General features: G+C 42.0%; 1 protein-coding gene across 7 annotated transcripts in view; it reads right to left on the minus strand.

The window, feature by feature from the left end:
- Window positions 1-25,877, minus strand: part of pcdh15a (protocadherin-related 15a) — a 231,131-nt gene that overhangs the window by 180,206 nt on the left and 25,048 nt on the right. For 5 of the 7 annotated variants that reach the window (XM_039783228.1, XM_039783227.1, XM_039783225.1 and 2 more), the window contains exon 2: window positions 23,716-23,775. The exons of 1 other annotated variant lie outside the window; for it this stretch is intronic. The gene's annotated coding sequence lies outside the window, so the exon portion shown is untranslated. Of the gene's footprint in view, window positions 1-1,347; window positions 1,571-23,715; window positions 23,776-25,877 lie in introns of those variants that run through there. One more of the 7 variants, XM_039783222.1, reaches the window with a different exon arrangement.

Consider the following 25,877-nt stretch of genomic DNA (forward strand, 5'->3'; position numbering starts at 1 on the left):
CTCTCTTTCATGGGTTGGCCAAATTCTCTGGGTGGGCAAAGCAGAGAAAGGGGAGGTAACCTTGCTTGTTATGACCTCATAACAAGCAAGATTCCAGAACGGCCCATCTGAGCTTTCATTTTCTCAAAGGCAGAGCAGGATACCCAGGGCTCGGTTTACACCTATCACCATTTCAAGCCAATTGGGGACCATAGGCAGGCTGGGGGAACGCATATTAATGTTAAAAAACCTCATAAAGTGAAATTTTCATGCCATGGGACCTTTAAGTTTGTATCTGCCAGGATTAGTTGTGGTTTAAAAAGCTATTTACAGACTGTGAGGGCTAAAACACACAACGCCTAAATCTTTTTTACAATAATTCACTATGCTACATTGACAATCAGGTATCTGCACACTCATTAAAATATGCAATGATTAAGATGAGTGTATATGATGAAATAGCGTCATTGGTACATAGGCCACCAAATTCGGGCTTTTATGCCCCCCCCCACACACACACACACACACACACGTCCCTGGTTAGTGAGGTCCTCCAATACCAGGGGACATGGGCTTTTACTTGTAAAGTGAACCGATTTTGCAATAATTTAAGCTTTAAACACGGTTTATCTAAAAAGAGTAGCCTATACTTATGGACCAAATAACATTTATTTTAATGTGCGCTATCTATGAGTGAATGAAGTTTTGAGGGGGCACGCGTTGCCTCCTGCGGCGCTACACTCACACTCGCAGGGGAAGTTATTGCATGCCAGGCGTGTACTCGATAAAATGCTCTTATTGATATGCATATGTAGCGAGATCCAAAAGTAAACAAATAAGAAATGCAGCTGTCGACGCTCAGCCGGTGAACTGACACACTTGTCGAGGTTTCCTCACTAAAATGAATTTGGGTCTCATCTAAACGAATAGCTCATTGAAATATATATATATATATATATATATATATATATATATATATATATATTTTTTTTTTTAAAGCCAGCGTTAGCATCTGCATAGTGTGTCAAACCAATAATTGCATTTAACAGTCAACCACAGACACTGACGGGATAGTCTATAGACATCCAGATAATCCAAAGTGAACGCTGATGCGTTAAATCTGTTTGAAAACTTCACCTTCCAGAGATTAGCTGTCCACAGATCAGAGCAGAGCAGAGGTGACCGACTGCGCCTTGCAACGGATCAGCTAATCATTTCACAGCGGGGAATCGACATGATACGGTGAAAATATTGGTAAGCCTCCGTGGTCAAACGCATTGAGAACAGCAATCATGTGTGCGTACTGTAACGCCCATGTGCCCGAAAACACAACAACTGTCGTCCACAAAACAACAGAAAACGTCTTACCATGTTTTGGCTCCAGGGGCACGTAACAAATATCCCTTTTGGACGAGTCCCAAATAGCGACTGGCGGGGCGGCTACTACAGCCTCCTCTCACGGGCACATCAGCGCTCTGCTCCTGCCCCAGTGTTAGCCCGACACAGCAAGAGACAGCAACACCGGTGGGGTGTATCCTGGGTCTAATGCGAGCTAACTGCATGGAGCAGCCCAAGTCAACTCTCTCTCTCTCTCTCTCTCTCTCTCTCTCTCTCTCTCTCTCTCTCTCTCTCTCTCTCTCTCTCTCTCTGATAATGACGTGCGAAGCAGGTAATCTTATTACACCGGTCAGTAAAGGTGATCCCGTTACCACTGCTCCCACCTATCTGCTAGATATATGCGCTGGCCAACACAGGTCTACACCCCCTGATACAGATAGGCTACATCATATTCAACAGGATGTCTTTCCTATGTGATAAAAGTCACCAAACACACTCATGAAGTTCAAACTAATCCATAACGTATTGCAACTGTGTGAGTGCATTGCCACCCTCTCACCAAGGTGGACCTGTAGTTTATATTACTACTATCACTTGTCATTATAGTTCAGAGATAAATCCATTAGTTTGGTCAGTCTGCACCATTACCACTGGAGGCAGCTAGCTATGATTCACCTGTCACTTTGCAACAATCACTGGCCTTTTCTTCCCTCCAGCTTAACCAACAACAAAGCCTCCCATCAATATACTCTAATTAGATGTTGTGCTGAATAAGTCCCAACTAAAGGTTGCAGGGAACATTCAATATCAACAACAAGAGACACAGCATGTGGTCTTGTTCACAAAAGACATGTCAGCGGTAAAATTTCAGACAATTCTCCTGACTATATAAATTTACCTTTCTAAAACGGCAGATATAATTTGGTATAATAAACTCATGCAAAAGGGAATATCGCAACCATCATAGATGTTATGAAAACAGCTGAACAGATTAACATGTGACACAAGTTTAAATGTGACCCTACATAAATGTGATCTTATAAAATAGGGATTCCTAACCAAGGGTGACTTCTGCAATTGCAAAGAGAAATATGGACAGATTGTGGTGTAGCTCAACTAACCAAAAAGATCCAAAATAAAACAAACATGAACAACACAAGGCGGCAACATGCTGATTTTAGCAGGTCAGGGGGTTGGTAGCATTTATCCTCTGGGAACCATGAATGTTTTGTACAAAATTCCACGGCAATCTATCTAATAGTTGTTGAGATATTCCCGTCAGGAACAAAGTGGAGGACCGACCCGTTGTCATTACCATCGCTATTAAGCATGGCTAAAAAAAAAAAAGGACAACAAACTGAAACCTTGACAGTATTTACCAATATCTACTTTTATATAATTAACAGTGTTACATAATCAAGTTTAAAACATGACAAGTAGCCTAATGATGGTGAAAGGGTTTCTGAGGCCTGTATACCTCGGACAAAAAAGGTTGGGAACCACTGCTCTAAATATTGCTACTGACATGTATAATTCAGAGTGGAATGGATGTTCATTCTTGACCTTTGGGAACTGTAATACTTTAAAACACAAAAGGTCCACCTACTAGCATTTGGACTTTTAAACTCACTTACAATACTCATTGAATGAATGTGCTTAGATTCTTTTCACCATCTCTTTATTATGTACGGAATACTCAGGACCATAGGTTCATTAGAGAGCATATCATGTCAGTTTGTGTTTGAGATGGGCAGAGGCAACTAGCCTTTTTGAAAGAATGTAGCTTTTCATTTCATTCTTGATGGGTGATTTGTAATGTGAAAGACATGCAGCACATTTCGAAATGATACATCAGAAACAGTGGCTACATTTACATACACATAATATTCCGGTTTTTGCCCGTATTATTGACTGTGCGTACAAAGCATCATTTCATTCTTTCAACCAGCTTCATGAAAAGACCGGTGTAGCAATGTGTGCGCATATACAAAAACCTGTTGATATCCAAGTCTTTGATAATGTTTAAAAATAGCTGTGTTTGTCCTTCTTATCGGTCTGCAGCCTCGCAAAGTGTTGGCTGGTTGGTTTGTGTACAGCAACCATAGCAATGCACAGAGCTGACCATAAGCCGTAAACAGGCTAGAGGCTGTAAACTGGGTGTAAACTGTGATAAAACCCCTGATTGAGAGGCATATTCCGAATGCGCTGTATACATGTCCAAAAAATGCCTCTAAAACCTGAATAATAGTCAAGTCAAGTCTATTTATGTAGCACGTTTAAAACAACCAAAGTTGACCAACGTACTGTACAAATTGAAGTGCACAGCACAACAACTAAAATCAAAGCAAAAGGAGTCATAAAATAACACAAATAAAAATAAAATAACAATAAAACCAAGAAAATAGTACAATATGTTGTTAAAATGATTGTTCTAAGAGCCACCAAAGGCCATTGAGAACAAATATGTCTTGGGATGTGTTTTAAAACCATCAATGGAGGGGGAACATCTGAGACAAAGTGGGAGATTATTCCAAAGCTTTGGAGCTGCCACAGAAAAGGCACGATCTTCCTAACCCACTAACCTCGATCAAGGAACAGTTAAAAACAATTGAGTCGAGGATCTAAGAGGCCTAGAATTGGAGTAGGGGCGGAGGAGTTCTGAAATATACTGGGGAGCCTGACCATGAATGGCTTTAAAGCGCCCATATTATGCTCATTTTCAGGTTCATAACTGTATTTTAAGATTGTACCAGAATAGGTTTACATGGTTTAATTTTCAAAAAACACCATATTTTTGTTGTAATGCACAGCTCTCTCTCACTGCTGCAGATCCTCTTTTCACCTGGTTTCTGTTTTAGCTACAGAGTGAGACCTCTTTTCATCTTCTTCTTCTGTACTATCTTTGATTGCACTCGCACATGCTCAGTAGATCAGATGTAGATCATGTCAGCTAGCTAACTCTAGAGACAGTAAAAGAAAGCCTGTTTCTCCAACTTTGGTCAGTTACAAGGCAGGATTAGCTGGGAGACTTCTAAATGAGGGCGCACATGTAAGTAGTTCTTTTGTAGATTATGGTGAACTTGTGTGTGTTGTAGCAGCGCTTTGCTATTGAGAACGACGTAGCATGCTAGCGTCAGCATTAGCGTTAGCATGCTAATGCTAACGGTTAGCATGCTAACGAGCTAACGGTTGTGGTTAGCCAGCTCATTTCGGACTGGGACGTCACAGTCCGAGCAGATTTTGAACAGCTCACTAGGAGACTGAAGGCAGGACACATTCAGAAACCGTATCTCACTCAAAACAGCATGGATGGATTTTTTTGTGTGTGGAAGCACCAGAGACACAAAAGAACACCCCAAATCCCAGAAAAAGTGATTTTTTCATAATATGGGCACTTTAAAAACAAATAAAAGAATCTTAAAATCAATCCTGTATTTAATAGGTAGCCAATGCAGGGATGCTAGAATCGGTGTGATGCTTTCTCTTTTCCTTGTGCCAGTCAGAAGTCTCGCTGCAGCATTTTGCACAAGCTGCAAGCGAGACAAAGAGGAATGGCCAACACCCAGGTACAGTATGTTGTAATAATCAATCCTGGAGGAGATTAATGCAATGGTGACAGTCTTCATATCATCAGAAGACAGGGTGGTCTTCAGTTTAGCAATATTCCGGAGTTGAAAAAAGCAACTTTTCACCACTGAATTGATCGGTTTCTCAAAACAAAGTGATGAATCAAAGAGGACACCAAGATTTCTGGCATGGACGTGCAGGTTAAGAAACAGCGGACCCAGGTGGCTAGCTCTGCTTGCTGTGGTGTTTGGGGGACCAAGAAGAATCACCTCTGTTTTGGAGTCATTCAGTTGTAGGTAGTTTTTGGCCATCCAGCATTTCACATCCTGGAGGCAGTTAAGAATGGCTGTAACAGAGTTGGAATCCCCCAGATTTAACGGCAAATAGATTTGTGCATCATTGGCATAGCGGAAGGAAACATTGTGTTGGTGGAATATATAGCTCATAGGGATCATATACAGAGCAAATAAAATGGGCCCTAAATTGGAACCTTGGGGTACTCCACAAGAAATAGGGGCTGTGGAGGAGTATAGGCTGCCAATTTTAACAGAGAAAGTCCTATCAGCTAAATATGAGGCACACTACTTGAGGGCAGTGCCCTGAATGCCAACCTGGTCCTTAAGATGGTTTAATAAGATACTGTGACCCACTGTATCAAATGCTGCACTGAGGTCTAATAGAATTAGGATGGCACATTTACCACAGTCTAAAGCCAGTAGCAGGTCATTTGAGACTTTAAGAAGTGTACTGTGTACTGTGACGAGCCCTGAACCCAGATTGAAATTTTTCCATGATGTTATTATTATCTAAATGAGACAATAGCTGAGCATATACAATTTTCTCCAATACTTTAGACAGGAAGGGAAGCTTAGAAATGGGATTGAAATTATTTAAATCTGATTTGTTGAGGTTTGGTTTTTGAATAAGAGGATGGACTATTGCATGTTTAAAAATGGATGGCACAGTTCCATTGGCAAGACTGCTGTTTATAATAAGTGAGATTGTGGGACCTACAGTGTCCAATACATCCTTTAAATCCTCGATGCTACACATCTCACAACGTAAAACCCAATTTGGGAGTTCCTCTTTCTCATGTGTTGCCATGAGACAGTGGAATGCCCTCCCCACGGAACATATTTTATGTACAAATTCTCACACTTTCTCATGCCTAACAAAGAGTTGGTTGTTGAGTAAACAAGTTTGCTCACATCTATAAGATACTGTATTTATGTGTGTGTGTGTGTGTGTGTGTGTGTGTGTGTGTGTGTGTGTGTGTGTGTGTGTGTGTGTGTGTGTGTGTGTGTGTGTGTGTATGTATGTGAGTGTGAATGTGTGTGTCTGTGTGTGTGTGTGTGTATCCTTGTATGAATGAATATCTGGAGTTGCATGTACTCTAATGTGCCTAAGCTGCTGCTGAACTCTTTCAGTGTGTATGCTGGGAGGGGAGAGAAAGAGAGAGTGAGTGGGCTGATGGCGCCCCTGTTTTTACTAAACTGTTTGTTCTTAATTACTATGCACATCATGTCATTTATATATAGTTTTGTGATATTTCTATTTCTATTTAAAATTGTAAATTGTTTTGTTTTAAATTTGTCATACCTGCCCAGGGACTACAGGTGGAAATTAGCAATTGTTGCTATAACCTGGCCCAAGACATATTCTCTTGTTTAACAAGTTTAATGTTTATTTCTGCACTGTAAAAATGCAACGGCTCTTCTTCAGGCCTGAAGAAGACCCAGCTGGGTCGAAACGTTGCATTTTTATATTAAATATGGGAGTTTAAAGCAGTGTTGCGGACATTATATTATTTTCGTTTTAAGTATTTTCATTTGTCCTGCACCTGCAAGAAGGTGGGATGTGCACACAGTTACTTTTATATATTTCTGCACTGTCCCTGTTTCAAATAAATCAATTTCCAATTCCAATTCCAAAAGGTGTGAAGGAACAATATCCGAGGGGTAGGTGGAGGACCTTGGACCTGGAGCAAAAGTGTCATAGACGAGAGACAGAGATACAGGCTGAAAGTCATTGAGGATGGCAGGGGGGTCAAGCATAAGACCAGGATCATAAATGGGTGGTGAGATATTTGAACGAATAAGATCTATTTATGTTAAGAAAAATGTTATAAAATCCTCACAAATGGCTGTGGATGGTACAGGACAAGTGGTGTCAATAGGGTTGAGAACTGAATTTATTGTATGGAATAAGGCTTTGGGATTGTGGTGGTTTTTGGAGATGATGGTGGCAAAATATTTGGCCCTTGCTGCTTTGACCGATAACTGATAATTAGCCAGACAGCCTTTCAGCATCTCAAAAGACACCTGTAGCCTGTCCTTTTTCCATTTTCTCTCTGCCTTTCGACATAGTCGTCTAAGAGCACAAGTGTCACTATTCAGCCTAGGCTGAGATTTGGCTCTAGGTTTCCTGATAGTCAAAGGGGCAATAGAGTCCAAGATATTTCCACAGATTGAATTAAACTCTGTGATTAAAAGGTCTGTATTCAGCTGATGGGGTGGGGTCTTAGAACTGCTAAGTGAAGAGAAGGCTCTGAAGGCATTTGAGAAATTACTTGGAGTAGATGTATTTATAGATCGGCAGTAGTGAGCAGGAGTTTGATGATTGGAGATGATATGAAACAAGGTGGAGAACCTGATACACTGATGGTCGGAGACACCCAAATCCTCCACATCCAGAGAATCAATGGACAGACCAAGCGTAAAAACTAAAACCAAAGTATGGCCATGGTTGTGAGTAGGGCAGGTAACATGCTGCTTGAAGTTAAAAGAGTCCATAGTTCCGAGAAATTCAGCACTGGCATTTGATGGAATGTCCACATCAATATTGAAGTCCCCAGAGATTAAAATCAATATCATAGCCTAAAACAACTGAAGATAAAAATTCAGAAAATTCAGTTAGAAATAGAGAATTCTGTTTGGGAGGGTGGTAGACAGTTACACAAAGGACAGGCTTTATACCACCTGTTTCGAACATAAAAACCTCAAAACTGGTATAAGCATTTGTACCAATAGGAGTGAACTGGTGGCATTTTTTAAAAATGACAGCAATACCTCCTCCACGGCCACTAAGCCTAGGTGAGCTAAAGAAGTCATAGTCGGGGGAACATACTTCTAAGAGCTGGCTATATTCACCAGACTCCAACCAGGTTTCAGGAACAAGAAATCTAGGAGGGTGGAGGAGATGAACTCCTTTAGAATAAAAGGCTTTTTTGAGAGGGACCTCACATTTAGGAGGGCCAGCTTACACATAACCACTGGTAATGGGACAGTAGTGCATTTTATGTAAAGAAGATTGTTTTTATTAACCCTATTAATTGTGTAATGAGGACAGGAGGCCCTGTCTGTGACAACAGTCTGAATGGGGAGATGGACCGGTGGAGGTGTTGATGGCAAGGGAGGACAGTAGGGGGGGCTAGTGCTGCAAACAGTGTCCTGAGCTGATGCTAGAGAGGGAGAAAGGGATTCCAGGGTGTGTGTGTGTGTTGTGTAAATAGTCAATCGCGTGGTGAGGACTGCACAGCTAACTGGACATTGCTGGCTAGAACCTGCGAGCCCAGCCTGTTAGGATGAATGCCGTCTCTCATAAAGAGAGAATATCGATCCCAAAAAAGATTAAAATTGTCAACGAAACCAACATTGTGGCCCCACATGCAGACTGAAGCCAGTTGTGAAGGATAAAGACTCTGCTGAAACGACCGGCACCATGGCCCAGGAATACAGGAATATCCCACGTGTCTTAAATGAAAAATGCTATATTCGGAAAAAGGCCTTATTCGGAATATTCAACCAGAATATGCTCTTTATATGACCTGTATCAAATTCGTAATATTCTATATTTAGAATAATAGTGGAATATTGGTGTGCATGTAAACATACTCATTGTTAGCATGCAAGACGAGGCAAGATAATTGCATATTTAGTCCATTTATCGTTCACGCTAAAAATGTAAACAAAAATGTGTCTAAAAATAGCCCTCTAACTGGCATGCATAGGCCCTGGATGAGAATCAAGAGCTAATCTGGGTTAAGTCATCACTACCTCCACTTGGCCTAGCTTGGTTTTGGTATGAGGAAGGCTTTGAGAAGAAACTCTCTAATAATCAGCCCCTGCCACAGTACTAATTCTCTCTCTCATCTTGTCTCTGTTGCTGCAGAGAAAACAACAGGCCAGGGGTTCAGGCAGGAGTGAAGACACTCCACAGAGGAGGGTGATGCTGCTTTTGGGCTCTTGTCTCAGCACCCCGATGAAGTCTTCTTAGCGAGAAATCATCAAAAAGACATCATACATATGTGTGTCTGTGTATTAAAGCATTATGTGGGAATGTACGTGTCTGTGCTAGCATGTCAGTTAATCAGTGAAAATGAGAAAGGAATAATGGAGAAAAAATTGTAAAAATAACTGCAGGCACTTGTCTAATTAAGTCTTCTAACTAGAAATGAACAGGCCTTTCACTCTTCATTATTCTATTATTAATAATATTCTTCAAATATCTGCAGAGTGTGTGCCAATCCTAATAATGTTTATATGAGAAGGAGGATGGAAACAGTTTTTTTTTTTTTTTTTTATATATATATATATTAGAAAGGATCCTTTTTAGTGGTGGACAAGCAACACATAATTCAACTATAATGTCCAAGCTTTCTTTCTGTAAAACTAATTATGCAGTCACAAAATACGCTTAGGTTGACTTTGAGGTACCATGTATTCTTCTGAGAATGCTCAAAGTACATTTTTGTGCCTTTTTCCTGTACAAATAGGGAAGCCTGCGGGTCCCTTTATAAATGCTGCACACTGCTTATTTGTATTCAGTTGAGAATTCAATCACTAAGCAGGCAAGTCTTCTTCAGGGAAAATAATTTCTATTAGTGATGTCGCATTAATACAGCACCTTCAGTCATTTCTTTAAAGCTCAACACACTGATTTGCCTCGCAGATGTAGACTTCCTGCAGTGACAGACAGCAATGGTTTAATTATTCTCGATGAATGCCTTCTTGTCTCACATTTGGGGGATGCAGAAAGTGTTCATTCGTTATTTGGTTTTTGGGTGGAAAATGCATTGTTTACCCATTGAATTTTGCTGAGCCATTAAATTGATTTTGGGGTTATTAAAATGTACATGTACAATATACAACTCGTTTTCAAAGAATGACTGAATGACTTCAGACTGTTATTGTAATTTATGACACACCATCCGTAGCATTATGTAGCAATATCAATTTATTCCATCAAATGTGAGTTTCAAACAACCATCAACATTGATCTGGAAAGGAAGTGCAAGTGAACTAAGAGTTTCACCCTTTTTGAGAATGAGTCAACTGGTGGTGTGGGCTCTTTCAATCAATGGCACAATAAATCATTCAGGAGGTTTGTTTCAAGGAGAGTGTTGTCATACTTGGATGAGCAGAAAATAAACACATTTCCCTGGATGCCTTCTTTCTATAATAATTTCTTAATATTGCTTTGCCTCTTTGATGTGAGCTCTTAAAGTATATTATCAACAAATTCATTAAAGCTGATAATACAAGCCTTAACGAGAGAGAGAAATCAAGAGCAGGAAGATACTGGCACTACAAAAAAGCAAGCTTCATCTTGAATACGGTTTTTCACTCGGACAAATCGAACACTTCTTCTTGTTGAAGTGTCATTTCCCTGGACTGTGTCTATCCACTCAGCTGTTCAGTCCCAAAATCCTCTGCCTGTGAGCTCCCTGGAGGCAATCCCACAGGAGTGTGTACACGCGCATAGAAGTGCACCTACATACACAGACACATGCAGATCTAAAGATGCAAAACAGCTCATAGGCTCAAATCTTAGCCCTCCAGTTGAACAGCAATTTGAAACAAGCTGTGTATTGGTTATTCTCTGAATTTAAAAGGTTGATGTTGGTAATAAAAGATTAACAAAAAAATAATAATAATAATAAAAAGTCTTTTCCCTTTGTATCGTCTGTACTGCGCCAACTACCCCAGATTATAAAATGAGAGGACAGCTTCTAGATGTCCTGATGTGTGACACCATATGTGAAGAAAATCTAGGGTACGATAGGGATGCCTTGCTTTCTGAGCACAGCACGGTGCAATGACACATTCTCTCTCTTCCTCTCCCAGTACATTTTCTGGAAGCATGTGAACTGGACTTCATAATGCATTCCCCAAAAGATCACCACCCCTGCATTTACTGAGAAGGCATGCGCACCACTTTGTAGACAAAAAGACAGATGTATTTCTCTACAATTTTAGAGCTAGAACTTTAGAACTCTGCTCTGCACAGGGTCCACAACTGAGACCAACAAAATACCAGAGCTCAAAACAATATTTCCACAACAATTAAATACTTCTGCACACTTGAATGGTGAGATTGTGTGTGTGTGGTGAGGTCATTAGCTACCCATGGTTACACAAGGTGGGCAGAAGTCACACAAAGTGAAGTATTTGATGCTGTACATGGTGCTGAAAGAGATCCTGCTCTGTAGCACAAAAGCTACATGCACTCCCAACGGTAAGCTTTCTGCCGTGAGTCTTCATTAGCATGCCAATTATCTCTCTAACAGATTATTGTGATGAATTACGCTGATTTCTCTAAGACAATAAAAAAATGCCAGGTAATGCACTTGACAAGTTAATATGTGAACCTGTCAAGCTATTTAAAAGGATGGTGGGTAGTTACTTCAGATGGTGGAATTGCCAAAAGGTGGGTTTAGATAGCCCCCATGGTTAAGTGAGCCACCCTTTCAAGGAAACAAATAAAGACGCACACGGGCATTTACACAAAAACACACACTGCTCAGGATGCTTTGGCTCATTCTGACTGCAGGCTTTACACTAGCAGCCCCCACCTGACCCACTATAAAAATTGAAATTGGCTCTGTGCAAATGGAAATGCTTAAGGGAGTCTGAGTCGAATAAGTGTCAAGGGACATTCATAGTTTGGCACTGACAGCTTGTGTGATATTGAGAGGTCAGAGCAACTGAGACAGCGGGCAAGCAAGAGGGAGAGAGCGAGAGGGAGGTCAGAAAAATATAACAAGACAGAGTGAGTGCGTGTGTGTGTGTGTGTGTGTGTGTGTGTGTGTGTGTGTGTGTGTAAGAGAGAGAAGTCAAAGATCCCCTTGGTGTGAGAAGGCTTTCAGTGTTGTAAATCTTTGAGCGGTGCAACTGTATAGTGTCAATAGTGATGCAAAGGTACATCAGGTCTATCATCTAACATCGCAAATCAAACAAGCTACTAGTCACATGCAGCAGTTTGCTGAGACTTGCATAAATCTGTTAAGTTTTTTTGGGCCACTTCAGCGCAGCGGAAACAAGCTGTGAACACAACATTGACATACTGTAATGTGACCCTTTTAATTAGTTAATATGGCCAAATTGTTGGCAAAAATTTACACATCCAGCAGTTACAGTGCAACATTAACATTCATTTGGATTTGTGTTTCTGGCCACATGGCAATTATAATATTTCCTCTTCTTTTAGCTCCTGATGAAATATTTCTCTCTTTAGCTGCTAAATGCTCCACTATGTTCACCAGCCTGTTGCTAACTGGAAAGGTAGCTTACAGTGGGTTTATCTGAGCTTTTTTCCTAATAAAAAGTGATTCATGAAAGCAGAAAACAGAAAACCAAATATATGAGCTGAAAGATGCTAAAACACTCCAAAGAGCTTGTTCGAACTCCTGAGGGGATTATTATCTGTGAGTTTGTGACACGAGTACAAGTACTCATGTGATTTATTGGTAACAGAATAATGTCTACTGGTAATTAGTCAACTGGTAGCAACTGAAATGAAAATAATCACATGGTTATTTCTGTAATACTCTATGTAATTCTTTCAGTTGCCCTAGAGCAGATACATGTACTCATGAGACATGATTTCTTTGGGCTGTTCACATGGGCATAGAAGCTAAAGGGGTTTGAAAATTGGAACACATGGGGACCAGAGTACTAACACCAGAGCTGTTACTAGGAATCCCAGTGGCTATACAAACCAACACTGAAGGCTGTAATGAAAATGTTCCTTCTTACTGTTTTTTTAGCCCCTTCCTGCCTTTCCTTCTTCTCTTCAGAGTGCACCTTGGCAACCTTGGGGAGAGAGCTTTGACAGCTACCACAGGTTATTACTTTTATGACCAGGGGCAAACAAACCTCTAGAGAGTCCATTAGCAGCAAGAAGAGCATAAAAAAAAAAAAAAAAAAAAGAAAAAATTGTGCAAACTAGCAACAATTAAGTTCCAAAATGAGGGACGTCACTAGGATTGCAAAACTTTCCCTTGCAAAATGTTACTTACAAACATTACGCTAATGTTAGCTTTTAGATACATCAAAGCTGCATGGGGGGAACTTACTTAGGCCAGACTGTGCTCCTGCTGAGTTCCTCTGTAGGCTATGACTTAAATGCTATCCATCTGCTCGTGTAAATGTGTAATAAAGTAATACCATACCTGTTTTCTCTCTGTTAGATAAGTTGCAGGTCAAAATAAGATGATTTAATTACACTAATTACAGTTACTGCACAGAGTGGTTGAATCAGTGTCAGGTCAACGTCCAAAATATCATGTCCAGCACAAATCAGTAAAACATACAAACCGAGGTCAGCGTACCATGACAAATAACAGTACTAGAAAGAATAAAATAATAAATAGCCATTGTTGAATAATTTCTCATGTAAGCTGTTGATAAGGATCCTATTTAAAGTAACTACTTTCTGAATTTAATAACCTGATGGCGGAGGAATAAAAGTTTCAACAATTACTATATGTATGTGTGTATGCTCATGTATAGCCTAACCTACAACATCTACATACTTGTTTAATTTATTACAGCAAATGAATGCAGAAAGTTAAGTTGGTCAGAATATAGCATATATAATAAATATCATGAAATAATTTAGTTTAGGCTATGCCTTAGTGCCTAGACCTGCCAACAAATGCCCACACATTTTTAGTCCTGTAGACAAGTGGTTCTCAAACGTTTTGACATCAAGGTCCCCTAAACTGACAAAAACTAGACCACGGACCCCCATTTGATTAGAGTTTGTCCAAGGGTCCCCATCTGATATGATTTTCTCTTTTAGATGTTTTATTACAGAAAGTCTATGAATGAGTCCCCCTGAAACCCACTTTGAGAACCCTTGCTGTAGACCACTAATGTTAACTAACCTCCATTAAGCCTCTTCCCTCACAATCAGCTGCCCTGCCAAATTTTTTTTTTTTTTTTTTTTTTTTTTTTTTCTCTCTCTCTCTCTCTCTCTCTCTCTCTCAAAATGTGCCTGTTTGGAACGGCCGATTGCTTGGCCTGTGGTATTGCTGCTTGTACAATTCATCAAAACCAAATTGTACCCCAAAATTACTTACAGAAGGACCCCAAACCACTTCATATCCAACTCCCCTGTATACCCTACTACTAACTTACTGATTTACCTGACAGAGAACGTTATAGATTCAGAATGTAATCACAAAATATCACAATGACAATGTGGAATAATCAGACATTAGCTTCATGGCACTGTGCTACCCACCTGGCCCGTTATGAGAGCTAATCAGCACATATCTGCATTCATCATCCACCAGAACTGGCGTGTGTGTGTGTGTGTGTGTGTCTGTGTGTGTGTCTTAATTAACCCGGGTGAGTCTGATGAAAAGTGCTGCGTCTGCCCTGTTCAGCTCTGAGATTTTCTCGTATTGCACAGTGCTGTGAAGGAATAATCTCTGAGATTACTTTATATTCTGCCTCTGGTTAGAAGTGGTGAATGTAGGCTACAGCTCACAACAACTAAATACTATATAGTGTTTGGCTTTTGTTTGATATTTAGTGTTGGCAAATTACTTTTTGTTGAGTTTCCTCTTAGCGAAAAAATAGACACGGAAAAGCGTAGCGCCTTTTTATCGCCAACCTTATTCCACACAACAGTCGCAATGTTCTTTTCAGCTATCCGCTCGTGCTCCAGGAAAGTGAAGAAAAGTTAGTTTGGTATATCCAGCAATCATGTAGCTAACGTTGGAAGCAGGAAAAGAGTCAAAGGCAGTAACCCCCTCTCTCTCCCCTTTCAAGTCTAAGCTGTTTTATAAAAATTAAGGCCTACAATGGCCAAAAATAATGTAAAAAAAAAAGTAATTAACAACAACTTACAATTTCATTCTGTATCACTCACTGTGTGTGCAGTAGCATGTTCAGACCAAAGATTCACTACGAGACAAGATGAATCCTGCAGCTACTTACACACCATTTTGAAGGCTGCCAGTTTACACCAATGAGACCAGATGGGACGGTGTATCATCTTCATAGCTATCGACTCTTTGTCCATCCATCCATCTTCGTTCGCTTATCCAGTGTCGGGTCGCGGGGGGAGCAGCTCCAGCAGGGGATCCCAAACTTCCAGTTCCCGAGCCACATTAACCAGCTCTGACTGGGGGATCCCGAGGTGTTCCCAGGCCAGGTTGGAGATATAATCCCTCCACCTAGTCGTGGGTCTTCCCCGAGGCCTCCTCCCAGCTAGACGTGCCTGGAACACCTCCCTAGGGAGGCGCCCAGGGGGCATCCTTACCAGATGCCCGAACCACCTCAACTGGCTCCTTTCGATGCCAAGGAGCAGCGGCTCTACTCCAAGCTCCTCACGGATGACTGTGCTTCTCACCCTATCTCTAAGGGAGATGCCAGCCACTCTCCTGAGGAAACCCATTTCGGCCGCTTGTACCCTGGATCTCGTTCTTTCGGTCATGACCCAACCTTCATGACCATAGGTGAGGGTAGGAACGAAAACTGACCGGTAGATCGAGAGCTTTGCCTTCTGGCTTAGCTCTCTTTTCGTCACAACGGTGCGATAAATTGAATGTAATACCGCCCCTGCTGCGCCGATTCTCCGACCAATCTCCCGCTCCATTGTCCCCTCACTCGCAAACAAGACCCCAAGGTATTTGAACTCCTTCACTTGGGGTAAGGACTCATTCCCTACCTGGAGTAGGCACTCCATCGGTTTCCTGCTGAGAACCATGGCCTCAGATTTAGAGGTGCTGATCCTCATCCCAGCCGCTTCACACTTGGCTGCGAACCGATCCAGTGAGTGCTGAAGGTCACAGGCCGATGATACCATCAGGACCACATCATCTGCAAAGAGCAGTGATGAGATCCCCAGCCCACCGAACTGCAACCCCTCCCCACCCCGACTACGCCTTGATATCCTGTCCATAAATATTACAAACAGGATTGGTGACAAAGCGCAGCCCTGGCGGAGGCAAACCCTGACCTGAAACGAGTCCGACTTACTGCCGAGAACCCGGACACAGCTCTCGCTTTGGTCGTACAGAGATTGAAAGGCCCTGAGAAGAGACCCCCTCACCCCATACTCCCACAGCACCTCCCACAGTATCTCCTGGAGGACCGGTCATAGGCCTTTTCTAAATCCACAAAACACATGTAGACCGGATGGGCATACTCCCAGGCTCCCTCCAGGATCCTTGCGAGAGTGAAGATCTGGTCCATTGTTCCACGACCAGGACGGAATCCATTGTTCCTCTTCAATCTGAGGTTCGACTATCGGCCCGAACCCTCCTTTCCAGCACCTTGGAGTAGACTTTACCAGGGAGGCTGAGAAGTGTGATACCCCTGTAATTGGCACACACCCTCTGGTCCCCCTTTTTGAAAAGGGGAACCACCACCCCAGTCTACCACTCCTTTGGCACTGTTCCAGACTTCCACGCAATGTTGAAGAGGAGTGTCAACCAAGACAGCCCCTCCACACCCAGAGCCTTGAGCATTTCTGGACGAATCTCATCAATCCCAGGGGCTTTGCCACTGTGGAGTTGTTTGACTACATCAGTGACTTCCGCCTGGGAAATTGACAACAATCCCCCATCAACATCCAGCTCTGCCTCTAACATAGAGGGCGTATTAGTCGGATTCAGGAGTTCCCCAAAGTGCTCCTTCCACCGCCCTATTACCTCCTCAGTTGAGGTCAACAGTGTCCCATCCTTACTGTACACAGCTTGGATGGTTCCCCGCTTCCCCCTGCTGCGGTGGCAAACGGATTTCCAGAAGCACCTTGGTGCAGACCGAAAGTCCTTCTCCATGTCTTCTCCAAACTTCTCCCACACCCACTGCTTTGCCTCTTTCCCGGCAGAGGCTGCAGCCCTTCGCACCCTTCGGTACCCTGCAACTGCCTCAAGAGTCCTCTGGGAGTCGGACGGCTTCCCTGACCACTGGTGTCCACCATGGTGTTCGTGGGTTACTTCCCCTTGAGGCACCTAAGACCACAGCTCCTCGCAGCAGCTTCAGCAATGGAAACTTTGAACATTGTCCACTCGGGTTCAATGCCCCCAGCCTCCACAGGGATGCAAGAAAAGCTCCTCCGGAGGTGTGAGTTGAAAGTCTGTCGGACAGGGGCCTCCTCCAGACGTTCCCAATTTACCCGCACTGCCCGTTTGGGCTTACCAGGTCTGTCCAGAGTCTTCCCCCACTCCCTGACCCAACTCACCACCAGATGGTGATCGGTTGACAGCTCCGCCCCTCTCTTCACCTGAGTGTCCAAAACATACGGCCGCAGATCAGATGAAACGATTATAAAATCGATCATTGCCCTTTGGCCTAGGGTGCTCTGGTACCAAGTACACTTATGAGCATCCCTATGTTTGAACATGGTGTTCGTTATAGACAATCCATGACTAGCACAGAAGTCCAACAACAAGCAACCACTCGGGTTTAGATCAGGGAGGCCGTTCCTCCCAATCACGCCTCTCCATGTGTCTCCATCATTGCCCACGTGCGCGTTGAAGTCCCTCAGCAGAACTGTGGAGTACCCCACTGGAGCCCCATGCAGGATTCCACTCAAGGTCTCCAAGAAGGCCGAATACTCCGAACTTTTGTTTGGTGCATATGCACAAACAACAGTCAGAGTTTTCCCCCCCCACAACCCGCAGGCATAGGGAGGCGACCCTCTCATCCACCAGGGTAAACTCCAATGTAGTGGCACTCAGCCGGGGGCTTGTGAGTATCCCCACACCCGCCCGGCGCCTCACACCCTGGGCAACTCCGGAGAAGAAAAGAGTCCAACCCCTATCCAGGAGTAAGGTTCCAGAACCGAGACTGTGCGTAAAGGTAAGACCCACCAGATCTACCGTCTGCTGCCCGGGTCTGGTCCGTCGAGGCCCCTGACCTTCACTGCCACACGTGTGGCAGCGCACCCTACCCCAGCGGTTCCTCCCACAGGTGGTGGCCCATGGGATGGGCTTTTTCGGGCTATTCCCGGCCGGGCTCCGTGGCAAACCCGGCCACCAGACGCTCGCTGACGAGCCCTCCATCTGGGCCTGGTTCCAGACGGGGGCCCCGGGCTTCCTCCGGGCAGGGTCACTCTATCTCTTCCTCGGTCACTCATAGGGTTTTTGAACCATTCTTTGTCTGGCCCCTCACCTGAGACCACTTTGCCATGGGAGACCCTACCTGGAGCACCAAACTCCAGACAACACAGCCCTCAGGTTCATAGGGACACACAAACCTCTCCACCACGATAAGGTGATGGTTCCCGACTCTTTATACTTCTGTCTAATTTTCGACTTTCTGGCTTTTTTGTAGATGGATATATTATTTGTTGATTCTAAATATGAATTTGGATAACGTTGGCGATTATGAGATACTAAAGATGCATTTTGAGTGACAAATCTGCGAAAAATGTTTTATTTTTCAGATTTACTGCTTTGTTGAAATGCCACCAGGCGCTCTTCTCTCTTCAGTCACTCTCTACCTTGCTCGTCCACATACCGTTACGTGCACTCGTTGAGCCTCAGTCTCTGCCTTTTCCACCAGCTGACAGTTTGTGAAATATAAATAAACCAGACAGACTGCAGTGCACGGCAGATTGATTTAAAGTAGTGAGTGATACAGAATGCACTCTAAAAAAAATCAAATAAAAATATATTTTTTTATTTAATAAATAATAACAACAACAACAACAACAACTTATACTTTATTAATCCTGCAAAGGAAATTACAATGTTTTCACTCTGTTGTTATTATACACATTACACACCAGCCTGAATTACACACACATGCTCAGTATCTATACAAGCACTATGAAGAGATGTCAGAGTGAGGGTGCCGCCCATGGAAAGGCGCCCCGAGCAGTTGGGGGTTCAGTGCCTTGCTCAAGAGCACCTTGGCAGTGCCCAGGAGGTGAAATGGCACCTCTCCAACTACCACCACCATACTTTGGTAGATGCATTGTATTATATCCAAAGGAATGTAGAAGATAAATGCCTGGCCAGAAACCTTAGCACAAAAAAAGAATACAAAATTTAATTTAATTCTTACCTAAATTCATGATTGTAAATTTTTTTGTTTTTCATTGTTAAATACAATTATTTGAATTAATAAAATTACAATTTTACAAAATACAGTTTTATGCTGTTCTGCAGTGGATAGGGTGACTAAACATTTCACAAAAGAATGGATTTTACTTTGTGCAAGTAAAGAGCATTACAGCACCTAAAGACCACTTTTGAATCTTTCTTTTTCTCACTTTTACACCATTTATTCTCCATCTCTCCCCTTCTCTCTTATTCTGTGAGTCCTGTTCACCCTTTATCTTCCTCTCTTCTGCACTGTTTCTTTGTGTCTGGCACTACAGATAAGATGCAGGAGATAAAGGCTGAGATGCTATCAGGAGATAAGACTGAGATAAGGCTAAGATAAAGTAACAGCAGATACAGATAGGAGGGGAGGAAGAACAAAAGCTATAAAACTCCCCTTCACTGAAAATGCCCTTGACCTATGTGCCCAGTAAGCAGACATCTAAATCTGCCTTTCTGTTAGTGTTCATATATTAAACAAAAAGACTGTCTGGTCAAACGGGCCCTGACAAATCAAAAGAAAACTCCAGATGAACAGATTCAGCCAAATGTGCTTAGTTTACATTGTTCTCCATCTAGACTTTATTCAGGCCATTTTATTTCCACCAGAGTAATAGCTGTGAGTCTCACAGGCACACACCTCATCATATAAAATCAGCCATTATTTCCACTTACGAACACCCAGAGTGGCAGCTGTAACTTCATTTCTGTGCTCACTTCTTTCGCGTTTCCTGAGAGTGTGTGTGTGTGTGTGTGTGTGTGTGTGTGTGTGTGTGTGTGTGTGTGTGTGTGTGCGTGTGTGTGCGTCAGACATTTATAAACACCTTTCACAAAGGCGATCAGACAGAGGTGACGTGACATAGATTGGATTTGAAGGTGGTGGAGTGGGCTGGTTTTTTAAGAACTCCATAGCCGTAATATCTAGAATACACTGGAGGAAGAACAGGGCCAGAGACAGACAGCTGTCAGGCGAACAGAAAATGAAGTGAATTAGAATTTGGTCCTAATCATAGCTTTCGGCTTAGAAGCAGAGACTTCATTTTATTACTCGTCAGATATGGTGTCTCCTGAATATACCCTTTTACCACAGACACACCGTCTTATTGACGAGTAGACAAGTAAAAGCACGCTACATTCTTTTCAGCATTACTTGAAAATATATTTCCTTTCATTTAAAAACACCTGTGAATGCAACTGTGTTCAAATATTTTGTGCGTGCGTATGATGGTTAACTACAGTAACAAACAAACTTAAACTGAAAACCAAAAGTCCTTGAGTGCACATTCAAACTACAAATATGACAAAACAGAAAGTGTTGTGAGGTTGTTTCACCTTCTTCTTTGTTGGTATGCAGTAAAAGTCACTGACTAAACAGTTAACATGTGAAAATGAGTTCTTAAATTTAACAGACAATTTAAATATACCAAACATTAGAAAAATCACATAAAACAAAACTTGAATTTAGAACAATTTAAATATAACAGAAATTATATATATGTTTTCTTCTGCATATCTTCAAACATACATGCATATACTGATATAGCTGTGATAATGGTAAAATAAAACTGCTAACGTGTTGATCATACTCTAACTCTATTATATACATACACAATGTTCCACATGAACAATAGACACCAAGGCCAAATTAAATTGTACTCTTCTTTGTGTTCCATTTGATGCGTTTCCTCAGGTTCAAGCTCTAGCAGTGATGATTAAGTGCTTATTATGCTTCTTTGCAAAAGAAAAATAAAGCATTGAGGAAATCTATATTGGCAAGGCCACAAGAGAATGGTGAGTTTTACCAAATGTTTGTTTTGTTTAAAGGCACATTAAATCCCTTTCATTTTCCTGTCATTCCAACCCTGTCTGACAGCTTTTGTTGTTACGGGTGACCTCAGTCTGTCATGATGACTCAAAAGAATAATAATTTGCACACTGAACACATCCTAACAGCAGAGTATCGAGCTCAGTAAATACACCTGCTTTACCACCGCACAGATGGATACAATGACTCTTTAATAAAGAAGAAAATATGGATTTCCGTTCATATAAAAACTCACAAACCAACGAAAGTTCTTTTTTTTTCTATGTACAGTATACAAAGTGTTACTGGCCACTTTCAACATTCATAGATTCTCAATTCCCTTCCACATGCCGCCATAGCTTCACAACACCATAAACCTAATTCTCTAAGCCCAGATATTTTCAGAATACACAGGAATGTCTAGGCGATCCTCATTGCAAAACAGCAAACACTGGCATTTTTCCATCTATTTCATCCTGCTGTGTGCACTGCACCCACACAACATGAGTGTTGTAAGTTTCCTGAAATCCATTAAAATCCACTTCCAGGTGCACCGCAGGTCAATATAGAAAATTTTACAGGATGCCGTAACACACAAACACACAAGAACAAAGGCCAAGTTGTCAGACAGGACAGCCTCCCCCTTGCAGTTTGTGTTCGGCCTAGTGGAAACATCCAAATGAAAATGGAGATGAGTGTAAAAACAGTCATAAACATTCTGCAGATTTTAACATCCCATTAAGGGATGCAAGGCAGAGGAAACTGAATACTGTTTTGTCAGGGAGATGCATTCAGGGCTCAAGTGAGGAGGGAGATTATACAGTATTAGTGTTACAGTAAAGCTATAGAAGAACGCTGAATTGGATTGCCTCAAAGGCCTGCTTTTCTCTCACTCCTCTATTCCGAAAAAAACCCCATGAAGACGCAGGGACTGTCTTGAAAGACAACAATGACAAATATGATTAATGAGATGAGTCTCTGGTTTGGTTATAACCCCAAAACAAACCTTCATTGACTCCTCTATAATATAGTGCAGGCATACAATAGTCATTCAATTAAGACCACTGAGCCGACGCCACTAATGCAAACTCAGCTGTGATTTCACTCGTTACACATATAAGGTTGACTTGTATGTCCAATCTCTGATCCTGATCCCCATCTTAGTACCATGTGAGCCTGATGTCTGCGCTTGACTGAACATGCTATCTATGAGTTTAACCATCTGAACCCCATCATCTCCCCTCACGCTCCAACCACTTGCTCAGCGTATATCCTCTATGCTGTGGTACATGCTCTACTTCCTGCACCACTGCCTCGCTATTTATCCCAACTCTCTTCTCCCTCCTCCTTGTTCTTCACCTTCACACAGTGTGTGTGTGTGTGTGTGTGTATGTGTGTGTGTGTGTGTGTAAGTTACTGGGCGTTTCCTTCAGAAGTGGTGGACATAAAGCTAAGGTCAACAACACAATCTCCCTATTTACAACAAATGGTAAAAAAGTGAAAGAAAGTGTGGTGTATTTTGAAATCCGTATATCTATACTTCATAAATTGGGGTGGGATCAATAATTGACCAATGGCTACAAGCCAACTGGCCTTCTGTTCAACAAAGACATCTCTATCTTGGGGGCCCCACTGATAACACATTCCAGATGTTTCCTGTGGCCTTTTTCCTATAGAAGTGTGGTAGAGTTCATTTGAGTCCTCATGCCGAATCTTAAGTACAAGTCATAAATGTTCAGATAAAGCTTAAATACAAGTTATATAGAATGGTCAGATAAAATAGGGTGTTAATATACTACAAAAGTGATTGAGACAGTTAAACAGAGACACACAGAGAGAGTCAAATTAACATAAACATATGAGTCCTAATTCGCATCTGCAAAAAATATGAGTGCATCTGGCAGCTATGAAAAGATTTTTTCTGGGAGAAAATTAGAAAACCTGCATTAATTAACAGTAGTACTAATATTTTACATGATACAAATATCAGCTAAAACTCTTTATAACCTGGTGTGAAAAGCCATCTTTATAATAATTCTATCAACAATTATATCAATCTCAGCACAGACGAGAGATGTATGCTTTACTGAGCTGATGTTATGGAGCAAAAGGCCCCCAAATCAATTGATTTCTGGTGTGTCACGTCACAGACACAGGCTGCAGCTCTATGCAGAAATTACACACTTTCAGAATTTTTGGTGCCAGGCTGTGTGATTGAGTCACAATGGCTCAAATGTCTGCTGTTTGTTTTGGAATCTACTTCCTGTCCTAGCTTTAAAAGGCAAGGGTAGACCTTTGTAATCCCTAATAACAGTAAAATTCTTACTCTAAAGCCAACACAACCTGGGCCTCGAATGCTGGTCAACACTGATGGGGGGACCCCTTAAATATTTACCAAGTGGACCCTGTACACGCTGTTTTATGATGGCAAGATGTTTGCTTGAGACAGAGAGCATCAGCAAATGTCAGGGCAAATCATCTTATGGACATCAATAAAACATAGCAAAGCAATGCTTTAAAAACCTCCATGGTCCATCCTGTCTGATTCAGTATGTCTCTGGGATGTCCCATTTTAAGTCCACTAATGCACACATAGACGCATACATGTAACGGAAACACAAATTGAATATTTTACAGCTTACGGAAAGTACCAACATATTTAAATCTGAGAAAGAAATACCTGATTTGAGTTCCTGTGATCATACCACATCACGCCCTTTAGTCAAATTCACACTCACACCTATGCAGAAAAAAGAAGGAAAGTGTTAGATCCATAATGGACATTATGTAAGACAATTTATAGCATCTACATAACAACAAATGCAGAGGCATGCCATGTCTCAGTCAACTGTATCCCAATAATCTTCTCACTTATTTTTGAATTTGAGGGTAATTCATGATCTCATTCACAGATAGTATCCCTTATATTTAGTCTCTCACATTTCTTGTCAGTCTCCATTATACTGTTCAGTGATGCATACAGCATTACAAACACGTGAGTTTGTCTAGTGCAAAGATGGAGAGCAGCCTTGTAGCCTACTGTACTGTAATGTAGTGGATCCTGGGTGATATATTTTCCTGATATCAGCTTGGCTGGAAAATGGGCATAATCAGTCTGGTTGATTTGTCTTTGATTCAAATAATTTTTTATGGATCAAAACTGAAGCCTTTAGACATTGTGAGAGAAACACACCTCTGTGTAAAATTAAACTGAGCTATGTACCTTCATACTGTAATTGTTGCTGAATTCAAATGAGTTAGCATTAAGCTTAAAACACCACGGTGCATAAGAACAGCCTTACAAAGCTGCTTGTATGGCTATGACTCTTTGTTTGTTTCTTCACACCTGCCTGACATTGTTTGTGTAGTAACAAAGAAGATAGCCTTGCATCTAAAGAGTTTGTCAAATGATATGTTAGAGTGTGTGAGTATTAAACGTCACACTGCCATCTTGGATAAGTATAAAATGTCCCTCATACTTTACAACGTTCACATTAATATCACTGATGTAATGTCATGACAATTATGTTGACATGAGAATATTATCTTATTAAGTAATCAATTATCAAGGTAATGCATTTGTGCAATTATCAATGACTTGCACTGTGACACAATGTCTCTCAAACCCTCTACAGATAAGTTTTAGTGCAATTTTGAATGGATTGAAATGACTTGGAGAGAACTTAAGAATTCAGGCAATTCTATCAGCTTAGAAAGACCTTAAGGGCCCTGTTTTAACGATCTGAAACGCAAGTGTGAAACGCAAAACGCAAGTAGCTTTGTGGGCGGATCTCGGGTGCTGTTGCTATTATACCGGCGGGATAAATGACTCTTGCGCCCGACGCAAATCTAAAATGAGTTGGTCTGAAGTAGCTAGGTGTGGTTTGGGCGTAACGTGAAAATAACCAATCAGAGCGTCATCTCTCATTCCCTTTAAGAGCAGGCGCGCTTGTTCCATGGCGGATTACTATTATGACGGCGGATTTGCCTGGCGTATGCCAGCGGGAGCTGTCCGGGATGCGGCAAAGTAATAAATGCCCGTCTTGGCCGGGTAGCGATGTTGCTGCAGCCTCTCGGGCGCATCTCCTCAAGTCTGGAGAGGATTCTGCAGCCATGGAGCGTGGGCCTCCAAACGCACCACCTGCACCTGTTGTGCCCCTTCCTCCTCCCCCCACTCCATCTCCGTCCACCCGCTCCATCAGGAGCGCATCGCGCATTGCCACTCCCGAACCAGATTCCGTCGGAGTGTCCAATCCCACCATAGTTCAACATCCTCCTTAATGAAATCTCCTTAAGTCCTCTAATATTTCCTCATTTATGTCATCAACACATCCATGATTCATGGAAATGTGTAAAACACAACCAGCCACAAAGAATGCTGCGACTTTTTGAGGATTGTACTGTAAAGTGCCTCCTGATCTATCCAAACACATGAAGCGCATTTTCAGTAATATTTTTCTTTGTAATTATGTATGGTTTTAAAAAATGGGAACTGCTGTAGATGAGAGAAGTGTATGCGCATTGTGCACACACTGCATAATGGCCAAGCATTCGTCCCTAAAATAGCATCTGAATAACGCGCTACTGACTTTAGACTAGCGCCACTGACTTTAGACCAGGTTTTTCCTGGTCAGTGGCGGAATTGTTTTCTGCAAAATAGCACCATGTCACGTTAGCGCCGGAACACGCCTCCTCTTTTCGCTGAACTGCCCCCGGGAGCGCAAATACATTCCCTAATTTACCGACGTGAGTCTGTGGAGGGAAAAGTCCGCTGTGCGTCGGGTGCAAAATAGGAATGATACATGCGTCGGTGTACAAAGGCAATTGCGCTGAGTGCAAGAT

Source organism: Perca fluviatilis, chromosome 19 (assembly GCF_010015445.1).
Source record: "Perca fluviatilis chromosome 19, GENO_Pfluv_1.0, whole genome shotgun sequence".
NCBI lineage: Eukaryota > Metazoa > Chordata > Actinopteri > Perciformes > Percidae > Perca > Perca fluviatilis.